The sequence below is a fragment of the Oncorhynchus tshawytscha genome, linkage group LG01, assembly GCF_018296145.1.
Source record: "Oncorhynchus tshawytscha isolate Ot180627B linkage group LG01, Otsh_v2.0, whole genome shotgun sequence".
Lineage (NCBI taxonomy): Eukaryota > Metazoa > Chordata > Actinopteri > Salmoniformes > Salmonidae > Oncorhynchus > Oncorhynchus tshawytscha.
In genome coordinates this window covers 61,326,858-61,344,937 of record NC_056429.1, presented here as the reverse complement: position 1 = coordinate 61,344,937, position 18,080 = coordinate 61,326,858, and the positions used below count along the sequence as shown (strand labels likewise).

Sequence of the window (18,080 nt, the reverse complement as noted above, 5' to 3'; positions counted from 1 at the left end):
AGGCCCAGCTAAATCGTGATCACTGCCTCCAATGGGTATGGATACAGCTTCAGAACAAAGTTCTACAGTATTAGTAAAGATTCTTGTTCCTGTAGTGTTTGTAAACACCCTGGTAGGTTGATTAATAACCTGGACCAGATTAAAGGCACTGGTTACAGAGAAAAGCTTCTTCTTGAGCGGACAGCTTGATGAAAAACAGTAAATTCTCAGGTCACCAAGTAAGTAGACTTCTCTGTTTACACCACATACACTATCACTATAGTATTTCACACATATTATTTAGACACTGACTGTTAACACTGTTAACACTTGGTGGCCTATAGAAACACCCCATAAGAAAAGTCTTTAGATCTTTTGCAAAGATAGCCTGCAGAGTTCTGTCCTACTATCCAGGTCTGTGCCCAAACAATTTGAACTTCTACTTTTAAAAATCCACCTCTCTAAAAACAAGTCTCTCACCGTTGCCGCCTGCTATAGACCACCCTCTGCCCCCAGCTGTGCTCTGGACACCATATGTGAACTGATTGCCCCCCATCTATCTTCAGAGCTCGTGCTGCTAGGCGACCTAAACTGGAACATGCTTAACACCCCAGCCATCCTACAATCTAAACTTGATGCCCTCAATCTCACACAAATTATCAATGAACCTACCAGGTACTTCCCCAAAGCCTTAAACACAGGCACCCTCATAGATATCATCCTAACCAACTTGCCCTCTAAATACACCTCTGCTGTCTTCAACCAAGATCTCAGCGATCACTGCCTCATTGCCTGCTTCCGTAATGGGTCAGCGGTCAAACGACCTCCACTCGTCACTGTAAAACGCTCCCTGAAACACTTCAGCGAGCAGGCCTTTCTAATCGACCTGGCCGGGGTATCCTGGAAGGATATTGATCTCATCCCGTCAGTAGAACAGATATAGCCCTTGGTTCTCCCCAGACCTGACTGCCCTTAACCAACACAAAAACATCCTATGGCGTTCTGCATTAGCATCGAACAGCCCCCGTGATATGCAGCTGTTCAGGGAAGCTAGAAACCATTATACACAGGCAGTTAGAAAAGCCAAGGCTAGCTTTTTCAAGCAGAAATTTGCCTCCTGCAACACTAACTCAAAAAAGTTCTGGGACACTGTAACGTCCATGGAGAATAAGAACACCTCCTCCCAGCTGCCCACTGCACTGAAGATAGGAAACACTGTCACCACTGATAAATCCACCATAATTGAGAATTTCAATAAGCATTTTTCTACGGCTGGCCATGCTTTCCACCTGGCTACACCTATCCCAGTCAACAGCACTGCACCCCCCACAGCAACTCGCCCAAACCTTCTCCATTTCTCCTTCTCCCAAATCCGTTCAGCTGATGTTCTGAAAGAGCTGCAAAATCTGGACCCCTACAAATCAGCCGGGCTAGACAATCTGGACCCTTTCTTTCTAAAATTATCTGACCGAAATTGTTGCCACCCCTTATTACTAGCCTGTTCAACCTCTCTTTCGTGTCGTCTGAGATTCCCAAAGATTGGAAAGCAGCTGCGGTCATCCCCCTCTTCAAAGGGGGGACACTCTTGACCCAAACTGCTACAGACCTATATCTATCCTACCATGCCTTTCTAAGGTCTTCGAAAGCCAAGTCAACAAACAGATTACCGACCATTTCGAATCTCACCATACCTTCTTCTCTGCTATGCAATCTGGTTTCAGAGCTGATCATGGATGCACCTCAGCCACGCACAAGGTCCTAAACGATATCTTAACCGCCATCGATAAGAAACATTACTGTGCAGCCCTATTCATTGATCTGGCTAAGGCTTTCGACTCTGTCAATCACCACATCCTCATCGGCAGACTCGACAGCCTTGGTTTCTCAAATGATTGCCTCGCCTGGTTCACCAACTACTTCTCTGATAGAGTTCAGTGTGTCAAATCGGAGGGTCTGCTGTCCGGACCTCTGGCAGTCTCTATGGGGGTCCCACAGGGTTCAATTCTTGAACCGACTCTCTTCTCTGTATACATCAATGATGTCGCTCTTGCTGCTGGTGTGTCTCTGATCCACCTCTACGCAGACGACACCATTCTGTATACTTCTCCGTGTCCTCCAATTGCTCTTAAATACAAGTAAAACTAAATGCATGCTCTTCAACCGATCGCTACCTGCACCTACCCGCCTGTCCAACATCACTACTCTGGACGGCTCTGACTTAGAATACGTGGACAACTACAAATACTTAGGTGTCTGGTTAGACTGTAAACTCTCCTTCCAGACCCATATCAAACATCTCCAATGCAAAGTTAAATCTAGAATTGGCTTCCTATTTCGCAAACAAAGCATCCTTCACTCATGCTGCCAAACATACCATTGTAAAACTGACTATCCTACCAATCCTCGACTTTGGCGATGTCATTTACAAAATAGCCTCCAATACCCTACTCAACAAATTGGATATCACAGTACAATCCGTTTTGTCACCAAAGCCCCATATACTACCCACCATTGCGACCTGTACGCTCTCGTTGGCTGGCCCTCGCTTCATACTCGTCGCCAAACCCACTGGCTCCATATCATCTACAAGACCCTGCTAGGTAAAGTCCCCCCTTATCTCAGCTCGCTGGTCACCATAGCATCTCCCACCTGTAGCTCACGCTCCAGCAGGTATATCTTTCTAGTCACCCCCAAAACCAATTCTTTCTTTGGCCGCCTCTCCTTCCAGTTCTCTGCTGCCAATGACTGGAACGAACTACAAAAATCTCTAAAACTGGAAACACTTATCTCCCTCACTAGCTTTAAGCACCAACTGTCAGAGCAGCTCAAAGATTACTGCACCTGTACATAGCCCACCTATAATTTAGCCCAAACAACTACCTCTTTCCCTACTGTATTTAATTAATTTATTTATTTTGCTCCTTTGCACCCCATTATTTTTATTTCTACTTTGCACATTCTTCCATTCTAAATCTACCATTCCAGTGTTTTACTTGCTATATTGTATTTACTTTGCCACCATGGCCTTTTTTTGCCTTTACCTCCCTTATCTCACCTCATTTGCTCACATCGTATATAGACTTGTTTATACTGTATTATTGACTGTATGTTTGTTTTACTCCATGTGTAACTCTGTGTCGTTGTATGTGTCGAACTGCTTTGCTTTATCTTGGCCAGGTCACAATTGTAAATGAGAACTTGTTCTCAACTTGCCTACCTGGTTAAATAAAGGTGAAATAAAAATAAAAAGATGTGCCAGGTGGACCTGCAACCACAACACTTCAATGACACTTGATATAAGATCTTCTCTAAGCATTGCAGGGATATGGATCAGTAGATACAGCAACACCTCCCCCATAAGCATTCCTGTCTCTTCTATAGATGTTACATCATTGTATTGTTACTGCTGTATCATCACATTAATTGTATAGTTTAGTCTCAGAAATGTCTAATATATAAATGTTATCTGATTTTTAACAAGTTATTGATTTCATTAATCTTATTTCTAAGTCTACATATATTAATATGAGCCTCAATCACACTAGACCTGAGTCAAACGATGAAACCATCGGCTAAACAATTTAATATCGTTTTTTTCAGTGCAATGTGCGTTTTATTAGTCAGTATGGCAATGTAACCCTATTGATCAGTCAGTTTCCCTAGCTGATTCTCTACTGTTCACACTGACACAGTATTAAACAGCTCTAATGTTATAGGCTTCACTGTCATGGTGCACAGTAGAGGTCTGCGCAGGACCAATTTCTTCATCCCGCTCCTGCCCACACCAGCTGGCTTTCTGTCAGACTCCCGCTACCCAAACCCAACAGCAGTACCGCAATGTTATTTTAGGCGTATGTGACGCCTCTCACTTGCCAGCCATGATCCCAGCAATTTTACGCCCTATAGGCAAAATAAAATACGCAAAAATATCTTATGAAATAGGTTAAATTACCAGAGATTCTCACATGGCATTACTGGGCTATATCAGCCAATATGCTAGATGTAGTTTGAAGAGAGCAGAGGTGGAGAGACTTGCACTTTTTTATAGCCTACCATTTAGGAGTGGGAATATTTTTAGACGGAGAAATATGAGTGATCAATATTTAGTCCTATTTCTAGGCAATGTAGTAAACTATAGCCTAATCATAGACCTATTTAAAAATAAATTTCCTTGGAAAGATAACTGCCCCATGCTTCTTCACCCATGCATAGGCTATAGCCTACTGTGGTAGCAGGATTACAAGATTATACTGTATTTAAGCACCAAATGGTTGTTTTATTTAATAGAGTAAGGTTCTTAGGACTCTCTCTCTTTTCTGAGTTAACTGAGAGGAGTCTTTATGGAGATGGGCTGGCAACTGATTGTGAGGGCTTGGTGATAAAAAACCTACAGCTGGCATTTCATAGATCAGATGTGGTGGGTGTCACCGAGATAGAGAGCCTGGAGGAACAGAACAAAGGCCTCAGTATTCCTAATTATCCTGGCATCTTGGAAACAATACCAGAGGCAGATGACCACAGGATGAACCCCAAAGTGGCTTATGGTGCCCCCAATCTATATGGAGGGGTTGAACCAGCTATGACTGAGCAATCTTGGTATCAGGTATATAAGGAACAGCATGGTCTGTAAAGGGTAGGCTCTCGGCCCAACAGTCAAATGTTGGGTCGGCGGTTTCATTATTGCAATACTAATCGACATTGATTATAATTAATTGACATTGAATAAATATGATTGTTTGAAAAAATGACAAAGTCTCTCTCATTTGAATAGAATATTCCACCACAATATTTGGTGACCCAGATGGGACCTTAGTTAAGACTTTAAAACTTCTTAGGGCTGGAATCGCGTTAACGGGATTGATATGACAACATCCAGTGAAAGTTCATGGCGCCAAATTCAAAACAACAGAAATCTCATAATTAAAATACCTCAAACAAACATGTATTTTATACCGTTTTAAATGTAATATTGTTGTTAATCCCACCACAGTGTCCAATTTCAAATAGGCTTTACAGCGAAAGCAACACAAACGATTATTTTAGGTCACCACCAAGCCACAGAAAAACACAGCCATTTTTCCAAACAAAGAGAGGAGTCACAAAAAGCACAAATAGAGATACAATTAATCCCTAACCTTGGGTGATCTTCATCAGATGATACTCATAGGACTTCATGTTACACAATACATGTATGTTTTGTTTGATAAAGTTCATATTTATAAAAAATCTGAGTTTACATTGGCATGTTACGTTCACAGTAGTTCCAAAAACATCCAGTGATTTTGCATAGCCACATCAATTTGACAGAAATACTCATCATAAATGTTGATGAAAATACAAGAGTTACAAATGGAATTATAGCTATACCTCTCCTTAATGCAACTACTGTGTCAGATTTTTAAAAAACTTTACGGAAAAGGCAAATCATGCAATAATCTGAGAACGGCACTCAGATTTTTTTCTTCTGTTTGACTCAACAGAAATAACATTATAAATATTCCCTTATCTTTGATGATCTTCATCAGAATGCACTCCCAGGAATCCTAGTTCCACAATAAATGTTTGATTTGTTCGATAATGTCCATTATTTATGTCCAAGTAGCTACTTTTGTTAGGGCGTTTAGTACACATATCCAAATGCTCGTACAGGTCCAGCCGAACGTTGGATGAAAAGTTCAAAAAGTTATATTGCAGGTCGTAGAAACATTTCAAACTAAGTATAGAATCAATCTTTAGGATGTTTTTATCATAAATCTTCAACAACGTTCCAACTGGAGAATTCCATTGTCTGTAGAAAAGCCATGGAACGCAGTTCGCTCTCATGTGAAATACGGGTGACCAGGACCTGGCTCTCTGCCAGACCACTAACTCAAAGAGCTCTCATCCGGCCCCACATCACAGTAGAAGCCTCATTCAAGTTTCTAAAGATGGTTGACATCTAGAAGCCCTAGGAAATGCAACTTGAAGCATATCCCACTGTGTATTCGATAGGGATGAGTTCAAAAACTACAAATCTCAGATTTCCCACTTTCTGTTTGAATTTGTTCTCAGGTTTTTGCCTGCCGTATTCATATCTCACAGACATCATTCAAACAGATTTAGAAACTTCAGTGTTTTCTATCCAAATGTACTAATTATATGCATATAATATCAACTGGGACTGAGGAGCAGGCCATTTACTCTGGGCACATTAGTCATCCAAGCTACTCAATACTGCCCCTGCAGCCATAAAAAGTTAAAGCAAAAACCCTGTGTGGTTTAAAAACCCTGTGTCGGTTAGAGATCTGTGTGGACTCAAAAGTGCTATAGAAATATTAGAGAATGCATTAGAATGAATAGTATAAGATAGTAAAATATGAAGGTGCACCTGTGAATTTACTGCCGTTTTAAGGTTATGAGAACCTGTACCATGGGTTAGCATTGTAAATCTCAGGACCTAACCCCAAGATAGAAGTTAGAAAATATTCCTTCAGGTTTTAAAAAATACTGTGGAAAACAACTAATTGATTAAGTATGTTTTGGGAACAGTACTGTGTAAATGTGAATGAGGGGTTTGTGAGTTTGGAAATAAGGGTTATCTGAGGTTTGGATAATAAGATGTAGAAATGTGAATAATAAGCTGATTTAAATTGGTATAAGTTTCGATATGTAGAGTTATCTTTGGGTTCCGTCCATCACTGCCCATCATAGAATATCAGAGGTGGTATTGAAAGTGCAATGTTATTTTAGAACAATAGCGGCAAGTCTATAATTTCTGGAAGTCTAAGGAATTGTTGAGGATACGTGTGGAACATTATTCCCATGGGGCAGCGTCCGGGAAAATAACGTTTTTGTGTTCCGCTGGGAGTGTATGCATCAAGAGTTGTTGGTAAAAGCATATGGAGTGGTTAATTAATGTGAGTACTTAAGATTCCCTACGTTATTTATTGATTCTGTGAAGATTTGAAAAAAATCATGAATGAGAAATAACCATGTGTGTATAATCGATTACTAGAGATTTGACAAAGAAACACTGGAAATATGTTGAGATTCAACTTAAATAACCCATACGTAGACGTACAGTATGTAGGTTCAGAGTGGTCTCTTTATGGCTCATTTGTTAGAGATAAGGTTAAAGCATTATATGGCTGTTTACAGGATCTGGGAGATAGTCTCAGAAAAAGATTGGCACATATTAAAACTGTGAGGAGAGAGGAGTGGAAATAAATACATAGAAGAGGTTGATAAGGAAATGTGTTTTAATAAATTATTAGAATGTTACAGTCCTGAAACCATAAGTCTGATACCATGTGATTGTATGAAATTTATTTGAATCATTAGATTATTATAATACATTTGTGTAAGTGTTAGACTCATTCGATGATTATATTATAATACTGTGTGTGGTTTTAGTCAGAATCAACGTTTTGGGAACAATGTGTCTAGTGTTTTGAGAACAGACTATCTGTCTGAGCCAGATCCGGGGAGACCTTGGCTGGGACACTGAGAACTTCCCAGTCCCAGGTCTCTCCCTATCTTAGGGGAGGGTAGGAAGACACTATTCTCACGTACTCCCCTAGGCTCTATTGGCGGGCGGATTTGATGGTTGGTGTGGAAGTATGTGTGTCGCTATAAATTGAAGGTCCTGTACTGTACACGTCAGAACGTTCCCGTGAATAAACATTTAACTTTGGTAGACTGGGCCTCTGTCTGTTTTCGTTTCTATCAGTATCTTACAAATCCTGATATAACAGACTGAGGGTAACATAATTTAATTGGTAAATGAACAGGAGTATAGAATTCTCCTGACAGATGTAAACTATAGCAAAGGCATAAAGACACTAATAGAAGCGCACGAGCATTCTGCCAATTTGTGTCGAATATGGGGGGAAAAAATCTAATCATGGATAAAATTCGGCAGCATGTCCCTGCTGACAGGAAATTCCAATCTAATAGAGAATTCAGGGATAGAATTGTGACTTGGCACAATGTCAGAAAAAAATAATCATTAGCTCAATACACCAGTGAATTGATGTTAGCGTTCTATCAGCGTAATCTCACTAACCGTACTATTTGTGAAGTAATTTGAGTTTGGACGTTGTTAAATGGGGTACTTGGTAAATTCGCTCAGTTATTTTGTTCAGATTTCAGAGCACTGGTTTGAATGTACCAGAGCGCAGAATAACGGATAAATTTATGAACGCTCAACGCCAGTTGAATATGGCCAGCGTCAGTAATCATTAAGGAAATAATGTAATTGAAATGAATGCCAGCTGCACAGTTAGTCACCAATGTTTTGAAAAAACATGTAAAAAGCCAAACCAGCTCTGCTAGGTGAGTAGAAAAGAGAGTGAAGTTGTATTCTCTTGTTCGTGTCTGGAGTAGCGTTAGCTAGCAAGCTAGCCAACTCTAGCCAGTTAGCTTGGGTGTGAGGCAAGAAAAGTATAATATTTTGTGAGGTCAGAGTGCTTGCATCAACCCTGCTCCTTAGCAGATTTTGGGGTTGAATAATCCTTGTAAGAATCAAGGACAGTGGATATTAGGTAACATTTTAAAATTGGCAGTATATATGGGCGAGAGCACAAATGATTGTATAAATAGTCAATCTTTGTATGATACCGCATTTAAACAATCACTAAAGGGTGTAGAATTGAGGGTTTTGTGATGATACAATATGTAGTGAATGCGATATTGGCATAAAAAGATTTTAAAAACTCATGCCAAACATCACCACATTTGTCACGCCCTGACCATAGTAAGCTGTTTAGTCTCTGTGTTGGTTGGGGCGTGATAGTGACTTGGGTGGGCCATCTAGGTGAATATGTATGTCTATGGTGTCCTGATATGGTTCCCAATCACAGGCAGCTGTTTATCGTTGTCTCTGATTGGGGTTTATTTAGGTAGCCATTTCCCCATGGTTATTCGTGGGATCTTGTCTACATTTAGTTGCCTGAGTGCACACCAGTAGCGTCACGGTTCGTTTGTGCTTTATTGTTTTGTTTTGGTGAGAAAATTCCAAAATATTTAAAAAAATATTTAACTTTCACACATTAAGTCCAATACAGCAAATGAAAGATAAACATATTGTTAAACTACCCATCGTGACCGATTTTTAACACGTTTTACAGCAAAAACACAACATATATTTATGTTAGATCACCACCAAATCCCAAAAAACACACGGCCATTTTCCAAGCCAAAGATAGAGTCACAAAAGCAGAATTAGAGATGAAATTAATCACTAACTTTTGATAATCTTCATCAGATGACACACATATGACATCATGTTACACAATACATTTATGTTTTGTTCGATAATATGCTAATTTATATCCACAAATCTCGGTTTACATTGGCGCCATGTTCAGAAATGCCTCCAAAATATCCGGAGAAATTACAGAGAGCTACGTCAGATAACAGAAAAACTCATCATAAACTTTGACGAAAGATACATGTTTTACATACAATTAAAGATACACTGGTTCTTAATGCAACCGCTGTGTCAGATTTTTTTAAAACTCTACAAAAAAAGCGTCCATAGTAAGCTGTTTATTCTCTGTGTTGTTTGGGGCATGATAGTGACTTGGATTGGTCATCTAGGTGAATTTGTATCTCTATGGTGGTTCCCAATCAGAGGCAGCTGTTTATTGTTGTCTCTGATTGGGGATCATATTTATTTGTATTAAGAATATTGGTCCGAAGTAATACTTTGTCATATAGTGCTTGTCTGGTTTTCCTGAATCAGACATACAACGAAATTGTTGTTCTGATCTGTTCTTTCACAAGGTTATGGTGGTGATGGTCATTCTAAATGAATGAGAGGGATAATTTTACAAATGGTGTGCACCTCAAAAATCCTCTAACTGACTGAAGAAATGACGTTCACTAAGGCCCTGTCCTGCACCACCTCTATTATGGTGAGAGACCTGAGTCCGAGCCAGCAACCGGTGTACAGCATCCACTTAAAGATATCAACTGCCTTCTCTCATGCTTTTCCCTCAGGAGTGCAACATAAGCCCACTTGGAGTGAGCATGGAGAGAGATCAGTTCCAAAACCTTTCTCATATTGCTTGTCATTGTCATTGTCATGGGCCATCCACTTTGCTGGTATACTGGTTGGCAAATGGACAAGACATAGGAGTTGTGGTGGGGTTCAGGTGAGACATTGAAATTGGGACATTGTCATGGGCCATCCACTTTGAACTGTGAAGCTATCTGAAGAAAATTAAGAAATGCCAGAAGATTGGAGATTGGAGTGCCGGGAAAGGGTTGGGGTTGTTCAACTGTGCCCGTAATCCTAAACAAACAAATCATATTCATTAATAACACAAGTTTTAATTGCCTTTTTCTTTTTAATTTTAGTTAAAGTCGTGCCATATTGTTTAAATTCATTTATAAAGTGAAAAAAGTTATATTTTGAATTAGACCATTTGCGAATATGAAATGGAGCTAGTATTATTAGCAGTTAGATAAAGATGTAGTATATTTAATTTATGTCAGAACCATAAAATAGTACAACCGGTCCTATTTCTTTTGTAACAAAATTCTGTATGTCAATCCAAAAAATTCTACTATAAATACTGGCAAAAAACAAATGCAAAATGGTCTCATTCTCCATTCCACAGAAATCACATTTATAGTCAATATTCAGCTTGAATCTTTCCATAACATGTTTCACAGGGTAAATTCTAGGTAACATTTTAAATGAATTTTCCATGCTTTCCCCCATTGTATATCACCATAGATATTTGACCAAAAGAATCTTGTTGGGGGAATTGTAAAATCACAAACAATATTCCTAATCTGTTTATTACTACATTTATCTTTGATGTTACTATTACCAATTAATATATTTAAATGTAAATCTATGTTACTTACATCAACCACAGAGGAATTTAAAAGAGATACAACCCTCCTTGGAATTGCATCAAAAACAATTGCATATTCTTTCGGGGTTATTGGAATTTTAAACGTATCAATAAATTCCCCATATGAGTAGATATCCATCCTCATTCAGTAACTGACCAACCAAAATAATTGTATTCTCAAACCAGTTACGAAAAAAAGAGACTAATTTTTAAATTGTATATCTTTGTGGTTCCATAGAAAGTGTCTGTGAGGGGAAAGATTGTGTTTATACTCTAACATCCAAGCTAAAATTTCCTGCTTATGGAATTTGGCCAAAATTACTGGGATTTTATCAACATCAAAATTACATCAAAGCATTCTAAACCAACAACAGAGACAAATAAATACTTAGGGAAGACATTCTAAATAATGTTCTGGTTTTAATATACTTCAGAATCCAATTTATTTGACAGTTTTTCTCAATTGCTAACACACTAAAACCCATTAGCTGAACAAAGTTATCAGTTGCCTGGACTCAGTTAGCTAATTATGCAGTCTGTTGTAAAAACCTTAAACCATTTCACATGGTAAAACACAATTTTCAGATCTCACTTAGATTTTTCAGCGAACCCCTAAACACATTCTCATTCTCAAAACACATGCTGCACTCTAATGCACATGTCATCCATACTGGTAAACACAAGTGGCAACAATCAAATACAAATAGAGAACACATGTCATTGATTGAACACAACCACTCAAAATTGATTTAACCTGTTTCAAATGATGCGACACAACCAATATAAGCCATTTCAGAGAGCAAACAGGTTGGAAGGAGAAAGTCTGTGAATGGATAGAAGAAACAATGTGAGAGGACAAGTGCATATGTGAGGTGGGCGACGAGGAGGAGTAGGGCAAGAAAGAGGAAGAGGAAGACAAAGAGTGGAAATATCTGATCAAATTCGAGCAACAATTATAGACCATGTTCTTGTCCATGGACTGACAATGAGGGAAGCAGGACTTAGAGTGCAACCCAATTTGAGCTGATTTTCTGTGTCCACCATAGGACATTCAGAAAAGAGAACAGGTACATTATACTACTGTATTTTTGTAATTGCACATTTACTGTACTACACTATATGCAGCTGTTTCAATAGACGTTTGTAAAGTTAATCGCTGTATGTATTGTACTGCATGAATATGTTTTGTAACTGCACAACTACTTTTTGTAGAATTGCAAGGCAGCCACATGCAGGTGGAAGGACAACTATATTCACTCGGGAGCAAGAGGCCGTTAGTTGGCATGGTCCTTCAAGATAATGCAATACGAATCCAGGAATGAGTGATATAAGACAACACACACTTCCAGGGAATCGACAGTGTGAGCATTTCCACAATTGACCGTGTCCTCCATCGTAACAGGATGCGAATGAAACAAGTAGACAGAGTACCTTTTGAGCGCAACTCACCAAGGGTGAAAGCACTGCGAGCTCAGTATGTGCAAGTGTACATTCAGAAACATTTGCTGTAATCCAGATTGTCTACAGTACTAACACATACTATGTGAATGACATTACTCTTCAGTACATACAATGTATGTGAATCAGAAGCCTAATTGTACTCTACAGTATAGCACTGTCTCTGTACGACTTACAAAATCTACATACAGTATATTGTAATTCTACACAGACAATATTTGACTTGGAATCCTTGGACATACCCCATGAGTTCATCTTTGTCGATGACGCAGGCTTCAATCTAACAAAGAGGAAAAGGAGAGGCCGAAACATGATTGGACATCGGGCCATTGTTGAAGTCCCTGGTCAAAGAGGTGGAAATGTCACAATCTGTGCTGCTATCAACAACCATGGTGTTCTACATCCCCATGTTACACTCGGGCCATATAACACCCAGCACCTTCTAAGATTATTGCCAATCTAAAATATATTTTATTTGAGCAGCACGTTCAAGAGCAGCAGGGTCAAGAGCTAAATGAGAATCCCATTCCCACCTATGTGATAGTGTGGGACAATGTCAGTTTCCACCGAGCTGCTCAGGTAAGGGAATGGTTTAACATCAATGGGCAGTTTATGAACTTGTACCTCCCTCCATACTCGCCTTTCCTGAATCTGATTGAGGAGTTTTTCTCCTCTTGGAGATGGAAAGTGTATGAATGACAACCCTACACCAGAGTAAATCTGCTGCAAGCCATGGATTTAGCCTGTGGTGATATAGGTGAGGAATCATGTCAGGGCTGGATACGGCACACAAGAGGCTTCTTTCCCCTTTGCCTAGGGAGGGACAATATTGCTTGTGATGTCGACGAAATACTCTGGCCTGACCCAGCCCAAAGACAAGAAGAAGCACATTGATCGCATGTTTACTCCTTTGATTTTTGTCCCTTTTAGTATTGTATACTGTAGTACAGTGCATTGTAGGCTGTATACTGTACAATGGACACATTGTATGGCCCTGAACATTGTGCTTTCCATTTATTAACAGTACTGACTGCTCAATAGATTTTGACTGGTTGCAGGTTCACATCAACAAAGAATAAGAATTACAGTATCACAGAGACAAAGGACAAGTTTGTGAGATGCAGGGTACAGTACTGTAAACATATGGGTACAAGGAGGAAGAACAAAAAACAAAATTGCAAAGAGCAAAGCAGAGTAGTAATTTCTGATCAATTTTTAGCTACTATGATAGAACATGTTTTCGTTCATCAAAAGACAATGACGGAATAATATGAATATTTTTTTAGATTAAAAATGTACTTCTCCCTGAGAATTGTATGTTTTGAACAATGTGTATTCTATTTTTCGGTGTATTGTTTACTGACTGCTTGAGAGTCTTGAGAGTGTATATCATTTTGATCACTTTGTTTATGATTTGAGAGCAGTGTTTGATTTTGAACACAGGTAAAACTGTTTTCAGGCAAATGTTCCCTTTTGCGAGAAGAGTCAGAGCTTATGTAAATAGTGCTTGAAGATGAGGTTTTGTGTTTACTGTTCAGGAAACGGAGCAAGGTTTCAGAAATTGTGTTTTAGCAATTGAGAAAAACTGTAAATATAGTATTAGTAATATAGTAATAATAGTATTATTTAGAATATTGAAATCTGAAACCTCAAGACCTCCATGTTCTTGGGTATTAGTGAGAATATCTTTCCATAGATAGTGAGGCTTGTTCCTCCAAATAAAATTATAAAGACTGGTATCTAAGTCCTTTACAATTTTAGGGGATAATCCAAGTGATAACGAGACATAAACCGATCTGGATAACCCTTCAGCTTTGGACAATAAAACTGGACCGTATAATGAATAACTCAATTTCTTCTTTGTTTTCTCAATAATGGGGTTAAAGTTTAATTCACTCCTTTGTTTTTCATCCTTGCATATAACAATTCCAAGAAGAGTAACCTTATCTTTAACTGGGATACCATATACTTCCTGTAAAACACAATCCTTGAGTGGAAATAAGACTGATTTATTGATATTATATTTCAATCCCAAAACTAAGAAAAAGTCTTCAATACAGGAAACTGTTTTAGAAACCTCATTACCGTCTCTCAAAAATATGGTGGTATCATCAGCCAGTTGACATAGTTTAAATTCATTGCCAAGTGCTGAAACACCTTAAATTCCCTTTTTTGATATGAAGAGGCATAATTTGAGTTAACCAATAAAACAAAAAATGGACTAATTGGGCAGCCCTGCCTAATGTCACGGCCAAAATCAAATCTTTGGGATGTCCTGTGAGTTAATTTTACAGAGCTAGTACAACCACTATATAAAGTTTGGACTGCTTTTAAAAAAAGTCACCAAACCCCAAAAAACTTATTGCTTTGAACGTAAACACATGTTCTACAGTGTCAAAAGCATTATAAAAATCAACAAACATAAGAAAACTATAATCAAGGATGAAGTCATTATAGTCAATCATATCTAAGATCAACTTTATGTTATTACCAATGTGTTGACCATGCATAAAACCAGATCGTTCTTTATCAATTATATGATGCAAGCCTTGTTACAACCTCTTATCAAATACAAGGGCAAATAGTTTCCCATCATTATTCAACAGGCTAATGGTTCTCCAGTTGTCCATATAAAGACTATCCTTATTAGGTTTGGGAATCAAAGTAATTACACCTTGCTTTAAGGAAACCGGTAACTCCCCTTTTTCTGTTGATCCTTGGAACCTAGCAAGAATGAAAGGAATCAATGTATCATTGAATGCTTTATAAAACTCGCTTACTAAACCATCATTTCCAGGGAACCTATTGTCCTTAAGGCTTTTAATATTAATGAAGGCTTATCTCAATTTCAGATAACTCATCATCACAAAAATCCCTGAAGCCATTATATATCTTAGCAATGTTTGCTACATTTTCTAAGAAAATATCCATATTGGAAGTTAACTGGGCTGATGTATACAGATTCTGATAAAACTGGGCAACATACGGAGAGATTTCTTTTGGATTTTCATTGGGAATATTATTAATCATTATTTACAAATGGAAGTGTTTTTGCCTGCCCTTTTTTCTAAATTAAAGAAATATTTTATATTTTTCTCTCCCTTCCATCCATTTTCATCTTGATCTTACAAACACTCCCCGGGCCTTTTCCTCGTAGATACAGTCTAACTGCATTTGCAATGATGATAGCTCCAGTAGTTCCTGATTAGTTAGTTCAGTTTTTGTAGTATAATCCATTATTCCCTCTATGATGTCATATTCTTTCTCTCTCTTGGCACGAGCAATTTCTTTCACCATTGAAATAACCAAAAGCCTTATATCAAATTTAATTAGCACCCAGTAACTTCCAAACGTATTCATAACACAGGCACAATTCCAATATTTATCAATAATTCCTGCTACTTCCTTCTTAAATACTTCATTTTCTAGTAAAGTCTTGTTCATTTTCCAATAATGAATGTTTCACTAAGATCCTAAAGTGGGGTGTTTTGGGTTGGGGTGCCAGCTATATTGTGTGTAAGTAAAACAAGCTCTAGAGTACTATTAGTCCTATGAGATTAACTATATGGAAGATTTGCTGTTTCTGTGTACTAATGTATATTTGAGGTGTATGTATTTTATATATATATACACACAGTTGTATATATACAGTTGAAGTCGAAGTTTACATACACCTTAGCCAAATACATTTAAACATTACATTTCACAATTCCTGACATTTAATCCTAGTAAAAATTCCCTGTCTTAGGTCAGTTAGGATCAGCACTTTATTTTAAGAATGTGAAATGTCAGAATAATAGTAAAGAATGATTTATTTCAGATTTTATTTATTTTATCAGATTCCCACTGGGTCAGAAGTTTACATACGCTCAATTAGTATTTGGTAGCATTGTCTTTAAATTGTTTAATTAACGTTTCGAGTAGCCTTCCACAAGCTTCTCATAATAAATTGGGTGAATTTTGGCCCATTCCTCCTGACAGAGTCAGGTTTGTTGGCCTCCTTGCTCGCACACGCTTTTTCAGTTCTGTTCACAAATTTTCTTTAGGGTTGCGCTCAGGGCTTTGTTATGGTCACTCCAATACCTTGACTTTGTTGTCCTTAAGCCATTTTGCCACAACTTTGGAAGTATGCTTGGGGTCATTGTCCATTTGGAAGACCCATTTGCGTCCAAGCTATAACTTCCTGACTGAGGTCTTGTGTTGATGTTGATTCAATATATCCACATAATTTTCCTTCCTCAAACCATATATTTTGTGAAGTAAACCAGTCCCTCCTGCAGCAAAGCAACCCCACAACATTAGGCTGCCACCCCCGTGCTTCACCGTTGGGATGGTGTTCTTCAGCTTGCCAGCATCCCCCTTTTAACTCCAAACATAACGATGGTCATTATAGCCAAACAGTTCTATTTTAGGTTTCATCAGACCAGAGGATATTTCTTCAAAACTTACGATCTTTGTTCCTATGTGCCCTATGTGTTTTTCTGAGGTCTTGGCTGATTTCTTTTGATTTTCCCATGATGTCAAGTAAAGAGGCACTGAGTTTGAAGGTAGGCCTTGAAATACATCCACAGGTACACATCCAATTGACTCAAATGATGTCAATTAGCCTATCAGAAGCTTCTAAAGCCATAACATCATTTTCTGGAATTTTCCAAGCTGTTTAAAGGCAGTCAACTTAGTGTATGTAAACTTCTGACCCACTGGAATTGTGATAAAGTGGTGTATAAATGAAATAAAATGTATGTAAACAATTGTTGGAACAATTACTTGTGTCATGCATAAAGTAGATGTCCTAATCGACTTGCCAAAACTATAGCTTGTTAACAAGAAATTGGTGGAGTGGTTGAATAATGAGTTTTAATGACTCCAACCTAAGTGCATGTAAACTTCCGACTTCAACTATATATATATATATATATTTTTAAACCCTTCCCTTGTGAATAAAAAACAAAGTAAGGTGTGAGGTGGGAAGGAAATTGTGTTGGGATAGAGTTGAGATATTGACTAGACTGGTGGTGTTGGGTGTGCAGGTGGCTCGACCTGACCTGGCTAGTCAGTCTGGCTGAAATGTGATATAGAGGATATCTTAATAAAGACAATCAAACGTATTTGTATTTTTTCAAGACTTCATTTGTTAGGCTATTGGTTAAAGGTGCAACACAATATTTATGATATAATTATAATTGAAGCTTGATGACTGTGTGCATACTTTTTGTTCTAAAATAGAGATGGCATATCGGATGGTGTAAAATGCAGGAAATTAGATTTAGATGCCCCAGAAAATTATCGGGGAGGACCCCCAGATTGCCGCCAGGTTATGATCCCTCCACTTCTAAAACCAAAGTGGCGTGCGCCCCGGCATGTTAGAATCATCTTTGGCAGTGATCACAGCTGTGAGTCCTGGATTGTACAATATATGACAGTTTTCTCTTTTAAAATTATTCAAGCTTTTTTATTTAAAAAAATCTAACAACATAATTCCACTTTCACGTTTTGGGTTGTATTGTGTTTACATCAGTGACACACAATCTACATGTAATCAATTCAGGCTGTAACACAACAAAATGTGGAAAAAGTTAAGAGTTGTGACTAGTTTCTGAAGGCACTGTCAATGGAACACTATTTTTAAACTTAATTAGCTCCACATTTCAATAACATAACCTCAAACCAGCTATAATTTGGAGAAATTCATTTACAAATATTGAAATCATTTCATGAGAAAACTAAAAGGTGTGCAACATTGCCCTATTTACATTGTGTAATATATTGATGGCCCCTACCAGATAGGCTATCCAA

At 38.2% G+C, this 18,080-nt stretch overlaps 1 protein-coding gene across 2 annotated transcripts in view; it reads right to left on the bottom strand.

Annotated features, from left to right (window-relative positions):
• Positions 1-18,080, bottom strand: part of LOC112254505 (protocadherin-15) — a 222,762-nt gene that overhangs the window by 165,941 nt on the left and 38,741 nt on the right. The gene's annotated exons all lie outside the window — the stretch shown is intronic.